The sequence below is a fragment of the Globicephala melas genome, chromosome 13 (genome assembly GCF_963455315.2).
Source record: "Globicephala melas chromosome 13, mGloMel1.2, whole genome shotgun sequence".
NCBI lineage: Eukaryota > Metazoa > Chordata > Mammalia > Artiodactyla > Delphinidae > Globicephala > Globicephala melas.
In genome coordinates, this window is record NC_083326.1 from 67,235,442 (window position 1) to 67,258,293 (window position 22,852).

The 22,852-nt window shown below is 39.8% G+C and overlaps 1 protein-coding gene across 6 annotated transcripts in view; it reads right to left on the bottom strand.

Moving 5' to 3' along the window:
* The window catches only part of MTMR3 (myotubularin related protein 3), a 136,842-nt gene extending 114,309 nt beyond the window's left edge, over positions 1–22,533 (bottom strand). For 4 of the 6 annotated variants that reach the window (XM_060311126.1, XM_030860772.2, XM_060311124.1 and 1 more), the window contains exon 1: positions 22,337–22,533. The gene's annotated coding sequence lies outside the window, so the exon portion shown is untranslated. Of the gene's footprint in view, positions 1–21,986; positions 22,031–22,336 lie in introns of those variants that run through there. The other 2 variants (XM_030860774.2, XM_060311125.2) reach the window with 2 other exon arrangements.
* Between the last annotated feature and the right edge of the window lie 319 nt (positions 22,534–22,852).

Consider the following 22,852-nt stretch of genomic DNA (forward strand, 5'->3'; position numbering starts at 1 on the left):
AAACATTACTAGACTAATATTAGATATATTAGAACTCTCAATTTTAAGCGAAAGAAACCCAAGCTAACTTAAAATCAGAACTGCCTGGCTCACAGAAGGATACTAAGGTGGTGCACAGATACAAAAAGAATGAACTTCAGGCAGTAGGGCCTCAAAGTCTCAATGCCACCAGATCCATCTCTTTATTTCATGCTCCTCTTTACTCATTTGGCCTCATTCTCTCCCACTATAGACAAACCTGCCTCCCGCTAGAGGCAGTCTCAGCTTCACAAGCCCAGAAGAAAACTGACAGCTTTCTCCTGTCATCTGTGTATCAATACCAGTGAAGAATACCTACTGGCCCTTTGTGTAGGATGCCAATCAGTACAAGTGAGAGAGACAAAACTGGCCAGGCCTAATACACATGTTCTACCCTTAAGGCACCAGAAAATGAGTAACGAGAAATCTTGCTGAATAAACTAAAAGCAATGACTTGCCACTATCTATAAGTTATCTTGGTTCCGTGAATTAAATGTAAGGACCTCAAAAACAAACAAAAATCCAATGAAAACCCTATTCCTTTTACTAGTATAATTAGGGGTTGGGGAAGCCCCTAATGTTCAAAAAATCTGCCTTAAGGGCACAATCTAGGAATTAGCAATAATCCTCCAGATATAATCCAAAATGTAAAAAATAAAGAAATCTAACCCCTGGCTCTAAAACCAGTGACCTAAAATTACAGAAAAGTCCAAACACAGGGGGAAAAGGTCAATTTAATGAGCATATATATGATAGTTTAGCAAGAAACAGAGCAATCTCATTTTAAAAATTCACTCAGTGATGGCACAAATCTGAAATTAAAGCATAACATGAGACTCATATTTGTTAGTGATCATATAATCAACACAGCAATGGCTAAGAATCATACAACACTCAGGGAGCTAAATATTTCTGGAGAAATGCTTCCTTTTTTTCCCCCCTTCTGGCACGCCACGGTTTGCAGGATCCTAGTCCCCTGACCAGGGATGGAGCCCGGGCCCCCTGCAGTGGAAGCAGAGTTTTAACCACTGAACTGCCAGGGAATTCCCACTTCCTTCCTTGAAAGGCATTTAAGTGGAAAGGAATCTGAAACTTCCTAGCATATCTAAGTTTTAAATTACTTTGTTTCAAGGCTAATCATTTCAAACAATTGAGTGTTATAAAGAAAACTCACAACCCAAAATTCTTCACTGATCCACCACTCAGTTTAAATGACGCAGTTTGCTACCCTCTACGGATTTTATCTTTCCGGCACTTTCAGTCCCATGCAAGCTGTTTCTGTTCTACATAACTGCATGTATACTCAGAATTGAATTCAAACGATGACCTACATTTAGTAGTATCTGAGTACCTGTAAGACATAAAAAAAGGCTCACTCTCTACTAATTCTTATCTTTCAAGCTCAATCTGAGGGAATAAAATGATATTCTATTTTTAATAAGTAGCAAATTTATAGTTATTTATGATAAAGAATTAAATTCCTTAATACAGAGTTCTGTTAGTCATACTACTTATGAAAACATTACAAAAACGCAGAGCTGCAAATAGTGTAGGGGAGAAGGTCCTTGCTCGTAACAATTATAATAGCCAACACATACAAAGAACTCTTCCATGTGCTTCACCATTTATTAGTCATTTAATCTTAAAACAACCCTATGAGGTATTATCCCATTTTACAAAGGGGGTAGGTAACTAAGGCACAAAAAGATAAGTTAACCTGCCCAAGTCATAGAGCTAGCTAATAATTTACAGATCCAAGTTTAAATCATATAAGAACTTAAGTAGGACAAGCATATATAAGACCAATTCAAAAACAAAAGGGCCAGACACTGCTTTGGGAAAGATTCCTCAGTGTTCTCCCCAGTGCTGCAAGCAATAATAAATCCTTCCTTCTCCAGAGTTTAAAAAAAAGGCAAGGGGGTAATGTCATACTACTCCATTTCAAAAAGGCAAAAAAGAAGAAAAACTAGGATTTTTTTCCTCTCAGTGCACTGAAACCAGGCCCAGATTACTGGGTTAGGGGTGGGGGGGGGGTGGGGAAGAGATATCTATATTCTCAAATTATACAAAAATATCACAAAGTAACATTTCTTCAAGAAAAGCACTTAAAGAGGCACATTCTGGATAAAGCACATATTAAATTACAGCACTCAGAAAACTAAGTTTTTATTTCCTAAACTTTATGCTTGAAAAAAATACAGTAAATAGCTAAAAGCAATCTTCCTTAATATTCTATAGGAAAGGACTATCATGTTAACAATTTTTATTGGTAGATAGAAAGCACCACAATAATCAAAAAAGGGTCAATCTATCACTGTGGCATATTCACTTAGCTTTATCTCTGAAAAATACTTTCAGATTATTGAGGTGTTTTCTTATCTCTGAAACAACTTTCAACAACATGAAAGGGCATACTGCTATTTCCACACAGAGTCAGCAATGATCTTCGGTAGTGATTATAGTTTAATTTGCCATGTAGAAAAACTTAAGCCTATAAAATTGGATTTAGAAATGGAGCTGCAATCATTCTAATCCACAAAAACAACCACAGTTAGTACTTATTTCATGACTCGGAAGCAAGTCCACCTTCTTAATATTTTTACTCCTAAAATATGCAACACTAGTAGGCAAAGGGTCTGTTCCTCAAAACTGAACTGATTCTGGTCTTGCTTTGGTTTCTTCTAGTCTGTTCAAGTAGGAAACAGTAGCTACAGTGTCTGACATGAACATGATACGTGTGCTTACTACTGAGCTAAGTATATTCCCCGAGCTCTAGAAAACTGATATGGCATTGAGCTTCTTGAGTTAACCCTTAGTTATTACAAGATTATTCTCATCCAGTCCAAGAGAAGGAAATGGTACTACAGCCTCACAAAGGTCACCACCATTCTGAATCTGCGCCTTTTTGCCCATCCCCAAGTTTTACAAGATCATTACGAAAAAAATCTTACTTGCATCCTACTACAGAAGTCTTTCCTACCATTATTCCCAGGAGATACAAGTAAGATCACATCTTGATTTCTTGGCTGCCTTTCACTGATGTTATCATAGCATGAAGCTTTGAAATAGGACCCTGGGATAGGCCATTGCCTTCAAAGTGTCTATCATTACTCCTTGGTGAGTCAGCTTCTGGACTGCTGCCAATGTGCTTTTTGTTGTGTTTATCATGAAACCATATTTCTGCAGAGTTGAAATAGTGGCCAAAACACTGCATTTCCAAAGACTCCCTCAGGTGTTTATCAAAGAAAGGACACAGATACATATCCAAGCAAGCCACTCACATGTTTCAGTAAAAGAAGGAATGAATAACCCAAGCAGGTTTACATAGTATCATGTTAAAAGATTCTCTTCTGTGCAAGTGTCCAAAAATGCCCTGTAAAATCTCCTGATAACTTTAAGTAGATGTTATGCAAATGGGTACATTTAAAAGTTTTTCATGCTCTTGACAAAGGAAAAGTTATCTTTTTCTGTATCAGGTAAACTAGCTGAAGAATTCTCAAGTTAACAAAAGTTTGAGATACCCAGGAATTCTCTGAAGGCTCATCAAATATCTCTAAAGGGAAAAATCTATTTTTGTATCTTTTTAGATGAACCCACTAATAAATTTTTGTATTTCTTCGTTTTGAGAAGGTAAAACACTGGGAATGGGGGAAGAGTGTGTGTAATGCAACTTAAGTAGTTCCATGGAGCAGGAATGCAAAAGCTCCTAGCTCTAAATAAAGTAATGGGGCTTCCCTGGTGGCGCAGCGGTTGAGAGTCCGCCTGCCGATGCAGGGAACACAGGTTCGTGCCCCGGTCCAGGAAAATCCCACATGTCACGGAGCAGCTAGGCCCGTGAGCCATGGCCGCTGAGCCTGCGCGTCCGGAGCCTGTGCTCCGCAACGGGAGAAGCCACAACAGTGAGAGGCCCGCGGACCGCAAAAAAAAAAAAAAAAAAAAAGTAATGGACAGTTATAATGCCTTCAGGGAAAGAAGCAGTGTTATCACTATAGTAACAGTAGCAACGACCACTACCGGCATATATGGAGTGCTTACTATTGGCTAGCTACTGTTGTAAGCATTTGCCGAATCCTAATTAAGGCCCCAAGTGCACTGTTATCCCCATTTTAAAACTGAGAAATCTGAGGCAAGGAGAAATTAAGGAATTTGCCTAGGATCACATGGTACTAGTGGTAAAACCAAGATTAAAACCCAAGCCTGAGCTCTTCACCATACTAAACTGCAATAGTGGAAAGAACATCCAACTTGTTATTAGAAGACCTGGACTGAAGTTCTAATTCAGCTATTCACTAGCAGTGCAACCTCAGACAAGTTCTGACAGCTTTGAAACACAATTTATTCACCTGTAAAGTGAGAGTAATAGTACAGCCTGCCCTGCCTACTTCACTAGGTAGCAGTGAAAATTAAGTGTGCAACTAATACAGCTAATTAAAATTTTATTCGTAATACTGATCCCATGGTTGCTACCTCCATACTCCCATATTTCTAATTTTGGCAACCCTATCCTGGAATTCTCAACTTGAATCACCAATATTGTAGTCTTAGGAAAAGTAAAGAACCTTAGTCTTGCCACTAGCAAACAACCACATACAGAAAACAAACTGTTAATTTGTAATCCCCATTACTGTCAAGAGTGGGCATCTCCGGATGGATATTTCCATGGGAAATAGCTAGAAACATGATAGCCTACAAGTGAGATATCCCCTTAACCAAATGTTCATATTTGAAGTGTAATGTCTCTTGGTTCTAAACACAACATTCAGTTTTCTAAATATCTTAACTCAGAAGAAATGTACATTGCTGAAAGTAGCTCTGTATACCAAGTACCTCATCACAGTATCCAAAAGGCTTAAACTAATCTAATTCTAAGACTAATCAAAAGAAACACACACATACTATTCTCGAAGATGTCATATACCACCTACAGTCTCTGTAGTCCTCTGCAGGGTCAGAATCAGAACCCTGAAACATTAACTTGCAAAAATTGCCTGCAATTTCTTTCCCAAGATAAAAGCTCCTACACCTCTTTTTCTTGCCCTCATATTGCTAGAAAAAGAAAGTTCACTACACAGAAAAAAAAAGAGGATAATTTTAATTCAAGTAGCTAATCAACCATAAACTGTAAGTTTTATGACTTGTTTACATGAAACTGGCAACCAATATTAATACTTCCAGCTATCTTGCGGGAACTCTGTAGTGCTAAACCTGTTTTACTTATAGATTTTTCATAACCAATTATATAACCATTCTGCTAGCTAGAGGAACAAAAGAAAGTCAAAGATTCACAATTCAAGAGCTACTAAAAACAAAATATGACATTATGCACTAAGGAGTTTGATAAGTAAATATATCCACTAAGTACATGTGCCTACTTCCTTAATTTTAAAAAATTCTCATTATTTACAGTTTACACTGTAAGATTATTTGTATAACAAATTATTCTCATTCCAGAGTGAAATTTTTGGGGGGTGAAGTTTACTAAGCAATTAACAAAATTCTGTGAAAATTACAAGCTTTTTCAGGTTCCATAATAAAATTTAAAAAGCTCTAGGCACCATATATTTTTTTAAACCATAAGAAAACACATACATGGGCATACACACACGTGTGTGAATACTTTGATAGCAGCTTTATTTGTAGTTATCAAAACCTGGACAACCAGGACTTCCCTGGTGGCACAGTGGTTAAGAATCCCCCTGCCAATTCAGGGGACATGGGTTCGAGACCTGGTCCGTGAAGATCGCACATGCCACGGAGCAACAAAGCCCGTGCACCACAACTACTGAGCCTACACTCTAGAGCCTGTGAGCCACAACTACTGAAGCCTGCAAGCCCTACAGCCCGTGCTCTGCAACAAAAGAAGCCACCGCAATGAGAAGCCTGCGCACTGCAACAAAGAGTAGCCCCCGCTCCCTGCAACTAGAGAAAGCCCACGCACAGCAACGAAGACCCAACGCAGCCAAAAATAAACAAACTGGACAACCCAAATGAACTTGGAACGTGAATATACAAACTGTGGTACATCCATACAATGGAATGCTACTCGGCAATAAAAAGTAATCACTGATACACAAACTATGGATGTCTCAAAGTGCCTTACGTTAAATAAAAGCAGCCAGTCTCAAAAGGTTACATACTGCATGATTCCATTTATATGAAATTCTGGAAAAGACAAAACTATAGCGACAAAACAGATCAGTAGTTCCCAAAGACAATTTGAGGTGATGGAACTCTTCTATATCTTGATTAGTGTTGATCATGTGTTTCCAAAACTTGCAGAACTGTACTCAAAAAGGGTGAGTTTTACTGTATGTAAGTTATACCTTAGTCTAAAATAAATTTTTACAGAATCTGTATTATTGTCCTGAAAACAAGGACCAGATGCTGCTGAAACAACCGATACAGGAACACTAAACCTTATTAGATCTGCCTCCAAGTCTGAAAACTCCCTTCCATTAACATTTTGCCTAGAAATCTAAACAGTATTTGTAAAGTAGAAATAAACTGACTTAGGATTAAAAAAACAAATCTATTTTTAAAAGAAAACTACCTAGTGTTTACATCCTAGTCATTTTAAGAAGAAAATGAGCTTTGTCAAGGACAGAATAAAACCCAAACAGTAAGTATTAACATCAATCTTTTCCATAATCATGACAGTCACAACAAATGAGGTTCCTTTTTCTAATTTTGGTTCAAAAACCAAAATTTTACTTCACAAAATCTGTAAAACATTATTAAAAGATCTTAATATTTGCCTAAAAGCCTTAAGTACTTTCACTTAGCTAGGCAGTATAGCAAAGAACGCAACTACCTGGGCAAGTTACTTAACCCCATTTTGCCTCAATTTCCTCATCACTAAAATTGGAATAATTATACCTACCTCTGGGAATAATCCTAGACAATTAAACAACTTAATACATGTAAATTGCTTAGAATAGTGCCTAGCATACTTAAAAGCCTCAAAAATTTTTAAGCCAATGTAAATGAATAATCTTAATAATCACCAGCTGTGTGTCCTTGTACAAATCATTTTATCTTTTCACATCACAATTCTGTTCTGTAAGGTCAGAGACCTGAATTCAAGCCTAAAGGGCTATCTAGTAATATTATTCTATGTTCCTATAATTTTGAATTGCACCAGTCACCTTGCAAAGAAGGTTAGGTATGATCCCCAATGTATAGAAAAATCTGAGACCCAAATTAAGTTAAATGATTTGCCCAAGGAGATAGTAAAGGAAGAGCCAAGGCAAAGATATGGTATTCTGAGAATCCTCAAAACTTTGTTCTCTTCAAAAATTCTCACCCTCTATCAACTCCTTCCCTTCTTACAGACATAGGTACGACATACTCAAAAACAAATGAACAACAACAAAAAAACCCTCCAATGTAGTTGTTTTTTTTGGCCACGCCACAAGGCATGCGGGATCTTGGTTTCCAGGCCAGGGATCGAACCCATGCCCCCTGCAGTGGAAGCAGAGTCTTAACCATTGGACCACGAGGGACATCTCTCCAATATACTCATTTTAAAAATTCATTAAGCTATACATTTTTTATGCACCCTTCTGCATGTTTTAGATTGTAATTTTAAAAGACAAAATAGGCTTCATCATTAAGTGTATTCACGTATGAACAGACGTAGCAGAAAAATTAAAAAGCTAAAGAAAGACAAACTCAGCTAATTATGTTCATTAAAATTTTGTGAGGCGGTAAAAGTTTTAAAACTGAAGTGTTACATACATACAAAAAAGTTTATGTAAGTATACAACTCAATGATTCTCATAAAGAAAACCATGAAATTACCACCCAGATCAAGATACAGAACATTAACAACCCTATAGTCTCCCTTATGCTCACTACCAAAAATAACCATTATTCTGACTTCTGTTGCCATCTATCAGTTTTGTCTTTTTTTTTTAACTTTATAGAAATGGAATCACATAATAAGCACTGTTTGTGAATGGGTTCTTCCATTTACACTTAATTTTTCTTCTTGCAAAGTGCATTTAGGTAAGCCTAGCAAGAAAGGTTCTCTCGTGTATTATCAAATATTCAAATTTAAACCATAAATCATTCTCAAAGCAAACCATTTCTCAAGCCATAAAATATCTAAGATATTGATTTGTTTAAAGTATAGCTGGTATTCCCTCTCTCCTCAATGAGATTTCTAAAACAGAAATTTTCAGTTACTTTTAATTGGAGAAAATAGAGATCCAAATGTCTCAATAGATATTGAATAAACTTTGAATTATAAATTATAAAATTTGAATTATAACCTTTAAAAAGCAAGACAGAAGAAAAAAAGGGACATCATGAAAAAATTTCAGACCATAATTCTCTTAAAATTAATTTTGATCTTCTATATAGAAAAGAGTTGTCAATTAATTATAGCCAACACTGAACACAAAAATGCAAAAATCTGGTTTGCACTAAAATACGTAATTCCAACACAATTTTGATAGCACTGCAACAAAATTTTTAAATAACGAAATGCTTCTACTTTATCCTGAGATCTCCTCCTCCTGCTAATCTACATCACTGTTTCATTTTAACAGACCATAATCTGTGCCATCTAACATGTAGCATTAGCCACATGTGGCTATTTAAATTTAAATTAAAATTAAAAATTTTTAATTTATTGGGATGGCTCTAGTAGTACTTAGTTGTCTTTAACTTCATTCAAAACAATTTTGTTACTGTATTGTGACACCTGTCGTATCAGGGTACAGTAAAAAAAAAAAAAAAAAAACTTGGGACTTCCCTGGTGGCGCAATGCTTAAGAATCCACCTGCCAATGCAGGGGACTCGGGTTCGATCCCTGGTCCGGGAAGATCCCATATGCCACAGAGCAACTAAGCCCGCGCGCCACTATTACTGAAGCCCACGCATCCTAGAGCCCGTGCTCTGCAGCAAGAGAAGCCACCGCAATGAGAAGCCTGCACACTGCAACGAAGTGTAGCCCCAGCTCACCGCAACTAGAGAAAGCCTGCGCACAGCAACGAAGACCCAACGCAGCTGAAAATTTATAAAAAAAAAAAACTTATCAAAATTGGTGAATTTTTGTGTAGCTGTTTTAATATTCAAGATGGAAGAAAAAAGTAATATTTTTGCCATATTATGCTTTATTATTTCAAGAAAGGTAAAAACGCAACTGAAACGCAAAAAAAGATTTGTGCAGTGTATGGAGAAGGTGCTGTGACAGATCAAATGTGTCAAAAGTGGTCTGAGAAGTTTCGTGGTGGAGATTTCTCACTGGGCAATGCTCCATGGTCGGGTAGACCAGTTGAAGTTGATAGTGATCAAATCGAGACATTGAGAACAATCAACGTTATACCACATGGGAGATAGCTGACATATTCAAAATATCCAAATCAAGCGATGAAAATCATTTGTACCAGCCTGGTTATGTTAATCACTTTGATGTTTGGATTCCACACAAGTTAAGCAAAAAAAAACCTTCTTGACCATATTTCCGCATTTGATTCTCTACTTAAATGTGATGAAAACGTTCCGTTTTCAAAACAAATTGTGTCGGGCAATGCAAAGTGGATACTGTACAATAATGTGGAAAGGAAGAGATCGTGGGCAAGTGAAATGAACCACCACCAACCACACCAAAGGCCGGTCTTCATCCAAAGAAGTTGATGTTGTGTATATGGTGGGACTGGAAGGGAGTCCTCTATTACGAGCTCCTCTGGAAAACCAAACGATTAATTCCAACAAGTACTGCTCCCAATTAGACCAGCTGAAAGAGCACTTGACGAAAAGCGTCCAGAATTAGTCAACAGAAAACGCACAATCTTCCATCAGGATAACGCAAGACTGCATGTTTCTTCGGTGACCAGGCAAAAACTGTTACAGCTTGGCTGGGAAATTCTAATTCATCCGCTGCATTCACCAGACATTGCACGTTTGGATTTCCATTTATTTCTGTCTTTATAAAATTCTCTTAATGGAAAAAATTTCAATTCCCTAGAAGACTGTAAAAGGCACCTGGAACAGTTCTTTGCTCAAAAAGATTAACAGTTTTGGGAAGATGGAATTATGAAGTTGTCTGAAAAATGGCAGAAGGTAGTGGACCAAAAGGGTGAATATGTTCTTCAATAAAGTTCTCAGTGAAAATGAAAAATGTCTTTTATTTTTACTTAAAAACCAAAGGCTTTTTGGCCAACCCAACAGTTCCTTGGTCAAACTAGCCAAATTTCAAGTGCTCAATATGTACTGAACAGCAGTTATCGAATGTCAGAAGGAATCAGAGAAAGTTCTATTGAACAACACAGGTTCCATACATGCTGTCTCATCTCCCACTCCTCATCCCTTATTATGCTAAAATTAACCTAAGAAAATGATGGATGACTAGTATGGATCACCAAATCCCATTGTTTCCCATTTCACTCAAATTTAATTATCACTCGTTTGGAAATCTCCTTGGCCTCCACTATGCCTCATTAACCTAATTTTAACAGGTTTTCTTAAAATTCAATCTTCTCCCACTCCCCTAAATGTGAGCCTCAATCTCTGGCTCTTCTAGGTTCAAGATCTCATCCAGATAAGGCCTACCTTTCTTCCTGCCTCAAGTTCTCTATCTCCAAGCTCCTGCAGGACATTTTTACTACTATACCCTGGCCTCAATGTTAAACGTGTGAAGGGTTTCATTTTAGTCCTTTTCCAAAACCAGCTCCCCCTCCCAATTCCATATTTCTATACTATCACTATTCTCTGAGACCCAAAACCCACCAACTCTGAATCCTTGCAACTAACCTCCCATTCAAATTTGTGTATCTCCTTTAGGGTATCAACCAACAACCCTCTACTTTAATCTAGCTATCTAAATTACCACCTTGCCACCACCTTAATTCAGGTCCTTATTACCTAATTCTGAGTACAGTACAGATTCTTCACTGCTTTCTAATCTTTGCCTGCTCCCGATCATGCAAACTACCACCAAACACATCTTCACCAAAACTGCCTTTGATCTCAGCCTAAAAGGGCTCAGTACAGCAAGTAAAAGAAATTTCAAGGGGCTTCCCTGGTGGCGCAGTGGTTGGGAGTCCGCCTGCCAGTGCAGGGGACGCGGGTTCGTGCCCCGGTCCGGGAGGATCCCATGTGCCGCGGAGCAGCTGGGCCTGTGAGCCATGGCCGCTGGGCCTGCACGTCTGGAACCTGTGCTCCACTACGGGACAGGCCACAGCAGTGAGAGGCCCGCGTACCGCAAAAAAAAAAAAAAAAAAAAAAAAAAAAGAAAGAAATTTCAAATAATTTAAGGATTTGATTAATTTATAGCACTTTACAAACTTATTTTTGAATCCTCTATTCTGTGCTAGCAAAACTAAAACTATTCCCCGAACACAGCTCTATGTGCCTCACCTATATAAAGCTGGGACGCCTCCTAGTTTCTACTATGCAATTTTAACATGTTAGCTGCTTTATATTACAAAGCTATCCATCTCAGCGCCTCTTACATAGCACCCATTTTGAACAGACCTAAGTGAACAGACCAGGAATAAGAAAGTTACAAATACACGTATGGGTTTAGATTTAATATAAAAGCATCAATATTTATTGCATGCAATTCTATTCCCCCAAAATTTACTCTGCAGAATTATTTCTGTGGAAATTATCCTACCGTTGTTCAAAAGTATAAAGTGCTAGAATATCCATGAGAGACAGCACTTTTTGTAATAAGGGAAAAAAATCCCTAGATGTCCATCAGTAAAGGACTGGATAAATAATTGTAGCATGCCTATAAAAAGTTTTAAAACACTACAGTCCTTAAAAATAAGGTAAATCTATATTTTGTGATACAGTAAGATGTCTGTAGTACATTACTGAGAAAAAAACAAATTGTAGATAAGCACGTACAGTTTGATCCTATTAAAGGGAAATTTTAAGATCTATATATTAACTGAAAACAACTATTAATAGGGGACTAAAATTGCATTCTATTCATACAACTGAATAGCTATTAAGCTAATAGCTTTTAAGTGAAGTAAATATACATGTATCAACACAGATAAATTTCAAGCTTTTCAAACAGAATATATACACTAAGGTACCACACACATTTGAAGCACCATAATACTACATGTTAAATACACAGAGACATTTGTTGGAAGAATGAAAGAGCATGGGCTAAGAGAGTAAAACCACCTCTGGATAATGGAAACAGGATCTAAGATGAATGCAAAAGGGACTCCAAACTATATATTTTGATTTTTAAAAACAAATATAAATACACCTTTCAGGCAAATCTTGCAAGATGTCAACATCTATTAAATCTAAATCAACATCTTTTAAATTAGGTACATGGTGATTATTAAATTATTCTCCATATTTTTCTAAATTTTGAAATATTTAAATTTTACTTTTAAAAAAAAGAAAGCCAAGATTGTGGAATTTTGAAACAGAGGAACATGGCCTTTATTGACTTCTACAGGGTATTTTTTTTTGACAAGCCTATATATCTTTATTATAATATTTTTAACTAAAAATCTCTATAAATTTATATTAGCACCTACCTTTATTACCTTGATTGCTCTTCAACTTTAATCTTATTCTTTAAAATAATAAAGTAGGGCTTCCCTGGTGGCGCAGTGGTTGAGAGTCCGCCTGCCGGTGCAGGGGACACGGGTTCGTGCCCTGGTCCGGGAAGATCCCACGTGCCGCGGAGCGGCTGGGCCCGTGAGCCATGGCCGCTGAACCTGCACGTCCAGAGCCTGTGCTCCACAACGGGAGAGGCCACAACAGGGAGAGGCCCGCGTACCGTAAAAAACAAACAAAAAAAAAAACTAAAATAAAATAATGAAGTAAGGGCAGATAGTTAAAAAAAGTTCTACCCCAGAAATCTAACATTCTGAATATTTACACAGCATTTAAGTCACTATAACATGCAATAAACAGCAAAAGCCCAGGCTCTACCTAAACTCTATCACTTAAACTCTAAAGGATGTATTACATAGACGTTCCTAAAATATCAACAGATAAATGAGTAAATAAACTTACAGTGGCTCAACTCCCAGCTGTACATTAACACCAAAACCCCAATGAGACTCTACTGCCAAAATAAGTCATTTATCTAAGTACATTCCAGTTCGAATTACATGTACAAAATCAGTATCACATCTGAGTTGCTATAGTCCCACTTGATATTTTTTAACATCTTTGTTGGAGTATAATTGCTTTACAATGGTTAGTTTCTGCTTTATAACAAAGTGAATCAGCTATACATACACATATATCCCCCTATCTCTTCCCTCTTGCGTTACCCTCCCTCCCACCCACCCTATCCCACCCTCTAGGTGGTCACAAAGCACCGAGCTGATCTCCCTGTGCTATGCGGCTGCTGCCCACTGGCTATCTATTTTACATTTGGTAGTATATATAAGTCCATGCCACTCTCTCACTTCGTCCCAGCTTACCCTCCCCCTTCCCCGTGTCCTCAAGTCCATTCACTACATCTGCGTCTTTACTCCTCTCCTGCCCCTAGGTTCTTTATCACCTTTTTTTTTTTAGATTCCATATATGTGTGTTAGCATGTAGTATTTGTTTTTCTCTTTCCGACTTACTTCACTCTGTATGACAGACTCTAGGTCCACCCACCTCACTACAAATAACTCAATTTCATTTCTTTTTATGGCTGAGTAATATTCCATTGTATATATGTGCCACATCTTCTTTACCCATTCATCTATCGTTGGACATTTAGGTTGCTTCCATGTCCTGGGTATTGTAAATAGAGCTGCAATGAACATTGTGGTGCATGACTGTTTTTGAATTATGGTTTTCTCAGGGTATATGCCCAGTAGTAGGACTGCTGGGTTGTATGGTACTTCTATTTTTAGTTTTTTAAGGAACCTCCATACTGTTCTCCATCTACTTGATATTTTTAAACACACACACACACACACACACACACACACACACACAGCTACAGTTCTTGCTCCGCATGGCAAGTCCACATGGCATATCAGCAAGCAAACTGGGAATTCAGGCCAAGTCCTGTGTTTACAGTACATAGAATCTGATTTTTCTTTTTAAGGTTTCATAATTCTCAAACAGCTCATTAGGAAAAGAAAAATTAGATGGAGGTCTTGTGTTTAACTGTGACCAAAGCCCAGACTGTCTCAGTCATAGTGGAAATTACAATAAGAAAGTTCAAATCAGCTTGCCTGTCCCATTTTCCCATACCACTTCCTACAGCTGCCACTCTGCTTAGGAACTGGAGTCAGTTAAGGAACCACTTCCTTCCTCTATTTTTTTTTTTTTTTTTGGCCACATCCCACAGCATGCAGAACTTCCCCAACCAGGGAGTGAACCCGCACCCCCTGCAGTGGAAGTGCGGAATCTTAACCACTGGACCACCAGGGAAGACCACAACCCACTTCCTCAATGGTGACTATGACTTAAACCTTCATAAGCCAGCCAATGAAAACTAAGGACAGGGACTTCCCTGGTAGTGCAGTGGTTAAGAATCCACCTGTCAATGCAGGGGACAGGGGTTTGATCCCTGGTCTGGGAAGATCCCACATGCCACAGAGCAACTATGCCTGTGTACCACAACTACTGAGCCTGAGCTCTAGAGCCCACAAGCCACAACTACTGAAGCCCGTGCACTCTACAGACCATGCTCCGCAACAAGAGAAGCCAGCGCAATGAGAAGCCCACGCACTGCAATGAAGAGTAGCCCCCTCTCGCCGCAACTAGAGAAAGCCTGCGCGCAGCAACGAACACCCAACACAGCCAAAAAAAAAAAAAAAGAAAACTAAGGATATTAAAATGTACTTTAAAATAGCAGCTTTTTCCTAATTATAAGAGTAATACATGTTCATTACAGAAAATTGGGAAACTACAGAAGAATATGAAGCAGAAAATGGTCACTATCCCAGCCAGAAATTAATCACTATTAATATTTCCATTCTTGTCTTTACAGGGTCTCTTTTATATATAAAAGTATATTAGCTCACTTACCAAACATGATTTTAAGTTCAGCAGACCAAAGGGGAATAAAATACTAGCTTCTTCAGAAGACTAACTTTTTTTTCAGTGTGTTCAGAGTAAACCAAAACCACGCGTACAGGCAACTGGAGAGGGTAAGACAAGTGAGAGAAATCATACTTGCTCCTTTTCATTCACCCTATGGCAAACCATGAAGTCCATGTTTCAAGAACCACTATACACCCAACGACTAACTAATGAGTATGTTTCCTTTTTAAATAGGAAGCTACTATATAAATAAATATACACATACATATACACACACACACACACAGTCTTGCCAGTAGGAGGGACACACACAGTGAAAAGAATTACATCTAGACTAATTTTTTTGTCACCATGAATCTATCCTTAAGAGAAAGTAAGAGGATATCTGAAAGGCTGATGTAAAGTTAATGACCTCTCCCACAAAAACATTTTCTGTGCACATCAGATGAACGAAAAATCTAACTACAGAAAATGATGTATTGGTTTTACAATGCTATAACTTATTTACACATGTAAATATATATGTTCGAGTTCAAACAGTTAGTCCATAAATATTGATAGCTTACTTTGTACCAGGCAGTATATAAAGTGCTGAGGAGTGAAGGAGAATAGCCATCAGTACCTACTTCTGCAGGGATTACAGTCTACCTCTTTAAATATGATGTCAAACACTAGGCATGTGGCCTCAAAGGAGTCACAACATCCCTGATTAAATGATGCTTTCAAATCCTTATGAGGATCTAAGAAGATGTATGTGACAGCACCTTATAAATCATGCTACCTAAGGTAAAAAGGGATACCTGGCCCTTTTCCCAAAATACTGTATATAGCAATCCCCTTCAGTATAAATTATCTTTTAACTGGCAAAAAAAATTTCTTTTAACTAGCAAAAAATAATCGCTAAGGTTGCTCTTTTCACAATATCTAAGATTTCAATATTATCTTTCTCTGATATCGACCCATATAAAATAACTGAAATTAAATTCCCCATGATGGGAAGTGAGAGGGAGACTCATTTTTGTAGTGCAAAAAACACCATTTTCTGATTTCATAACTTACAGCGGGGAGGAAAGGGGCAAATCAAAAGTAACTTATTCAAACTTAAGGAAAAAAGTTACCTTTTAATCTAAGATTCATCAGGGAAAGTTTCAACCCAAGAAAGCATTTTTTAAAAGTTACTGACTCAGGCTCTTCCAAATGGAGTTAGAGTGAAAGGTTAATTGTGGTATTTTGCAAGCAAAGGAAAGCAAGTACGGAGCAATTTTTTCAGTCTCCAAGACTTTTTTGTTTTTTTTTTTTGCGGTACGCGGGCCTCTCCCGTTGCGGAGCACAGGCAACAGACGCGCAGGATCAGCAGCCATGGCTTACGGACCTAGCCGCTCCGCGGCATGTGGGATCTTCCCGGACCGGGGCACGAACCCATGTCCCCTGCATCGGCAGGTAGACTATCAACCACTGCGCCACCAGGGAAGCCCAGACCTAAGCTCTTAGAAAACAAAAATGTTATAACCAAACTGCTTTCCATAAAGCATAGACTTTTAAAAATATACTCTACACAATATCAGTTCTTCATATCTAAAAGTAGACTAATTATTTAGACTGTTTCCTATCCTATGATTTGCCCTTTTCAATTCAGCCACGTCAACAATGACAAAAGGTATCAAACTGATGCTTTATGAGCAAGGTTTATGTTTGCACTTATTGAGGATGTGACTCTGAACAGCATGGGACACTTTAAAGACTATCATAATCCAACTAGGCTGGACCATCTGCACAATTAGTGGAAAGGCCCAAAAACAGTCAACCATAAAAGCCCAACGTTAAATCTTAAGCGTCGAAAGCAGTTACGTCCAAAGTAGAGTATAGTACACTTCAAGGAGTACCCAAGATGCTCCACTGGGGTAAACAAGAAAGATATTTGAACTTTATTTTTAATTCTCATCCTTGTTAATTTTTTTGTTTATATTTTATAAGGTACACAATAACCAGTTACTATACATATTATTTGTAAATTAAATACTTAAGGATTGAACATTAATACTCAAATTTTTTTTTACTGTTGGGATGAGCAATCAAAAAGTTTACAGACCATTGGTCTAAAGTAGTCCCTATCACTGCACTTTCATTTTTACCTGCCCCTTCCACAGTTAAGCTGTAGAGGCTAAGATCTGATGCTGAAAAAAGAACAAAGGAAAACTATTCCCAAACTATTTTAAACTCCCACCAACAAGCTAAAAGGTAGTAAATCACTAGCAAGAATATATGGAATTGCACAGGGAGCTCGGCTCGGTGCTCTGTGTCAACCTAAATGGGTGGGATGGGTGGGTGAAAGGGAGGTCCAAGAGGAAGGGGATATATGCATACATATAGCTGATTCACTTCATTGTACAGCAGAAACTAACACAATATTGTAAAGCAATTTTACCCCAATTAAAAAAAAAGAATACATGGAATTGGACACTGATATTCTCTTGCTGAGACTTTAAAATAGCATCCTATCTAGAGGGTGCCCTGAGTATATTCAAATTTAAAAAACAAAACCTGGGGCTTCCCTGGTGGCTCAGTGGTTAAGAATCTGCCTGTCAATGCAGGAGACACGGGTTCAAGTCCTGGTCCGGGAAGATCCCACATGCCGCAGAGCTACTAAGCCCGTGCGCCACAACTACTGAGCCTGCGCTCTAGAGCCTGCAGGCCACAACTACTGAGCCCGTGTGTCACAACTACTGAAGCCCGTGCGCCTAGAGCCTGTGCTCCACAACAAGAAAAGCCACTGCAGTGAGAAGCCCGCGCACCGCAATGAAGAGTAGCTCCCGCTCGCCACAACTAGAGGAAGCCTGGGTGCAGCAACGAAGACCCAACGCAGCCAAAAATAAATTTAAAAATAAAACCCTTTGCCAGGTAAACCCACTTTTAGGAATTTAGCCTAAGGAAACAATAGCACATGTATTTTAAAAGTCCAAACAAGGGAATTCCCTGGCAGTACAGTGGTTAGGGCTCCATGCTTCCACTGCAGGGAGCACAGGTTTGATCCCTGGTCGGGGAAGCAAAATCCCGCAAGACATGGGGTGCAGAAAAACAAAAAAAAAAGAAAAGAAAAAATACATTTTATGTTGTAACTCAATACACATATATAAATGTATAAAACAACAAAAGTTTCCCAAATCAATAATTATTTTTACCATTTTTGATGTGCTGATATTTTCTAGTTTTTAGAAATCACCACGTTGATTTCACTACCCTATGACGTTGCCACCTGCCATTTAGAAAACAGCCCTAAAATTTTACACAGAATGTACAAAACTCCTTGACCCTTCCACTTTCTACCACCGTTCTAACATAACAAAATGTGTGAAATCTAGCAAGTCTACTCCAAGTGCAAACCTGGGCACAAATGTAAGACTCTCAGATCCCTCTGAAGTTTCTTGAAACACTGACCATTTCTATTGGCAGACTGGTACAAGTGCTTGCTAAAAGGTTTCTCCAGGCACAGTACAGACATTTTGTTGTTGCTTTACCAGAGATATTAGTAAATTCTGCACTTGACAGCAGATACCAGATTTTACCACTGCTCCACAAGCCAACTCTTCCAGGAAAATAGGATTGTAATACAATATGACTCCATTATCATCCCCTTACATTTTTAGATTGCTTTTCATATACACCACTCCATTTGATCCTCACTGACAGGTTGATATAAACAGAGAATTTGCTCTTCTTCCTTTTACTAATGAAGGAACTGAAGCTCAAAAGGGTTATGTGGTTTGCCAGAAACAATACAGCTAATGAGAAGCACAACCCAGGCTTGAACCCAGGACTCACTGGTCATCCAATGCCATGCTACAATAGTTTTCACTTTGAACATCTGATACAAATGTGAATTCAAAAGGTATGTTAAGGTTCTAGGCGCAAAAGTGAAGATACAAGCATGAAATTAAAATTAAAAATAACAAAGAATATTAACAATTTCCTAGCCTCTAAAATTATTGGGAATCCTAATTCAATTGGATATGTATTTAATCTCATGCTTTGTCTTAAGTTTCACTGATTATAAAATTACATATAAATTCACCACAGAAAATTACAAAATTGGGTGGTCTGTAAGAAACAGCTGACCACATAAATTACACAAACTTCCCCCGAACCATTCTTAATCTTGTGGCTTCACACTAAATTTTGAAGTTCCCTATGTGAAATCCATTTTGATTTCAACACTAAGTTAATTACAACAGCATAAGCATGTTGTTTCTGCATAATACTTGCAACATGAGCTCAATTTCCAGAGCTCTTTTGGACAATGTCTAAAATCCATAAGTCAAAAGCAGAATTCAAAACAGAATGTTCTTTTTTCAGTTTTTTTTTAATTAAAAGGTTCATCTACCTATATGAGATTAATACTAAGTAACAATTACAAATTATTAAAGATTTCCAAATTCAGGCTGGAGAAACTACTTGAGGTCAACAAGTACAGGCCTTTAATCATAGATTGATAAGAAAACTGAGGTCCAGAGAAGCGACATTCCTAACAGCAGTCACAGAGTCAAATTAATGACACAATCTCTGCCAATCTACAGCTTCCCATTATTCTAAATACCTCTGTATGTAACAAAATGTGCTTAAAAACACCAATACCTAAAAAAATGAAGAAACACATACACACACAAAAAAAATATTAAGGCACATTGAAGACCCAAAAACTAGAGAACAGGATAGTGTGCAATAGCAGTCTTTAGAAAACAGAATCTCTTGATGGGATCTCAAAGTTCCAAACCACAAGGACTAAAAAACTCACTCTTTAATCCAATGCAAATGATCAAGTAACTTTTAATAACAAACATTGTTATCAACCACCAAAACTGTTCTTTTTCCCATCTCAATACTATTCATTTACTCAACAAATATCTGAGAGCACAGTATATGCTGGGAACTATGCTAGCTACTGGAGACACCAAAGAACAAAACAAACATGGCCTCTGGCTCTTGTAGTGGACAACTAGGTGTACTTCTCTAACAATACTACACTATGATTTAACAGGATATTTAGCAAACTCCTTCACTGCTCTATACAACTGTAACATTTTCTTCCAACTCTTCCAAACTTATAACAAACCTCACCACACCCCTTCTGCAATATAACTACTTCCTTTGGTAACTCAGCACTCCACTTTACCACAGAAGGTGTTAACCAAAACTGCAACAGATTTTAAAACTGACTTTACCAGTCCTCAGGGCCTCAGGCATATTTCAACAACTCTTCACAGTCCACAGTAAACCTGCCTGGTTCACAACCCTTGTCTCAAATGACTGCTAATTCACCTGCCCTACCCACACTTTACTAGAAACTGAATCAGATGGTGTAGGAGCAATCATGATGCTGGGAAGCACCTTCAGTGGAGCTCTTTGTGGGCCAGAAGCAGGCTTACTGCCTCTTCCTCTCTGCTTCTTTCCTCTGGATTCCTCATTGTATCTCTGGATATACCTCCAGTCAAGCAGCCTCTAATTTTATCAAGTGTGTTCCTCAGAACCTGCACAAATAATTTTTGGCAACAAATCTGTTTCCCCTACATAAATCCATTATATTTTAAGAGATGCTCAATTTTCAGTTTTGTCTCTCAGGCTTCCCCCTCCTCCTTACCTCTGAAATTGTATAAACAATTAAAAACACTCTCAGGAGTCGTAATTAGTGGAAATCTTTTGGAATACCAAAAGTGATCTAAAGCACAAGTTCACAAACCTGGCTGACCAGAATCATTCAGGGAGTTTTGTAAGGATGGATTCCTAGGCCCCATCCTCAGAGATTTTAATTCACCAGGTCCTGCGTGAGGCCCAGGAATCAGCATTTCAGGCAATCCATATTATTTCCGACAACTGGTATTTAATTAGGTAAGGACTGAACTAAAAAAACCTGGCCTACAAGCAGGGAAAACCTCGGTTCTCCTATGGCTTGCCATTAACTAACTACAAGTGGGGCTGCACCAGTGTGCTGGTCACTCGAACAGCTCAGGGCCACCTGAAAATGAGGAAAGTAATTAGAACTGAAAGAAGCCTTTATAGGGAGCAAATCTAAAATTCTAGAACTCTCCAAACTTAGTTAAATGACACATACTGTACTGGGTTTACTCAAAACAGTGTCATTCTCTAAGCTCTTCTACCCACCCAAGTCACAGGCCTTGGAAAAGAAGACTTTCTGCTTGCCACCAACACACCTTACCTTAGTTGGTCTCTGAGCAAAAAGCAACACGCGTCTTGTCTCTTGCCCTACTGAAACAGCCTTGGATCTGAAAGGGGAAGGTCCCCAACACCTCTTCATGTACAAGTCACGACTACTTTACATTAAAAAAAAATCATCTCACCTAATTCAACCCAGGCCTCGATGGCACTGTTGTCGACATTATGAGAAACGAGGGTGAAGCTCAACTGGAAGGGCATGCCAACTTTTTTTCCCTCATTGTGAAAAAATACTGTCAGATAACAAAGTGTATGTCAAGATAGTAAAACGGTTAAGAATTTAGGCCTCAGTCTGGAGACGACACCTGACCATCATTACCCAACAATAGCTAATGTGCAAAACTCACAGGTGAGACTATCAGACCCCCGATGAGTTTATTAAAACGGCCATAAAATTTACCCCACTATTTTGAAGGAAGTTTTCCAGCCCAAAGTACAACCAACAATATTATCTTAGGGGTCCTAAGCAGCAGGATTCAATACATTTAGTGGCACGATTTTCATCTGAGAAATTACTCTGCAATCTTTCGTGGAGCTGTTTGACCAGTGTTGCTGAGCTCTCTCAACCGCCTCCGAACCATCCTTCCCACCCAAGCACTACCAGGTCAGGGTGATGCCCTGCTGCACAGTAAGGCGGCCACTCCTCCTTCCCACAAGTCCCGGGCCCGCTCCGCTCGCCCCGGGGGCTCCGTGGTCCCCGACCTCCGGCCTCTCGCCATGGAGGACTCCCACAGACCCGGTCGGGGCGAGGGGCGCACACTCACCTCCCGGGGGTCCGCAGACATTTCCCCGGACGCTGCGATGTAGCGCCTCACACCCCTAGCTCCGTGGGCCCTTCCCCACCAAGTTCAGGAAGGCAGCCCGGGTTGGACCCCGCCTCCTCCGCGCCGAAGGTCCGGGCCGCGCCGGGCCGCTGAGCTCCCGCTCCCCGCGCCTCCCTCTGGCGGCCGCGGCCGCCGCCCGGGCCACCCTCCCCGGGCCACGCACGCCGTCCCCAGCCCCCCGCCGCCTCCTCAGAGGGTGACAGCCGCCGCACCCGGGCCGAGGCCCGCCCCTCCTCCAGCTCCTCCTCACCCCCGGAGAAGACGGGGCGGGAGGGGGGGGCCTTCCTTACCGGGCGGCAGGACATGGCGAGGCCCGTCACGGCACGGCCTCCTCCGCCACCCCACAAGGCTCCCAGCCAGGGCCGGCGGGGGGCAGGGCCTGGGCCGCTAGAGCGTCTCGACCGGCTGCTCCTCTGCCACCGCCGCTGCCGCCGCCTTCTCACAACCACAACAACATGGCGGCGGCGGCCACACAGAGCACGCTCCCGAGACAGAGCCGGGCCGCGAGCGGGGGCGCGCGCGCACGCCCGGCCTCTCAGCCGGCGGTCAGGGGAAAAGGGGGCGGGCCGTCGCGGGGGAGGGGGCGCGGTCTGGGCCGATTACCACGCCCCCGGGGTGAGCGGGGTTGCTGATCAGCCGAGCGCCCGGGGCGAGCGAGGGGCTGGCTGGGAAGCGCAGCTGGCGAAGGAGAGAAACGGGTGGGTAATGGGCGAAGAAGAAAACCAAAGGTGGTCCCACAGATTTTTGGGAGGCATCTTTTCCAAGCTCTAGAGCCCTGGGCAAGACAACGCTAGAACAATAGTAGT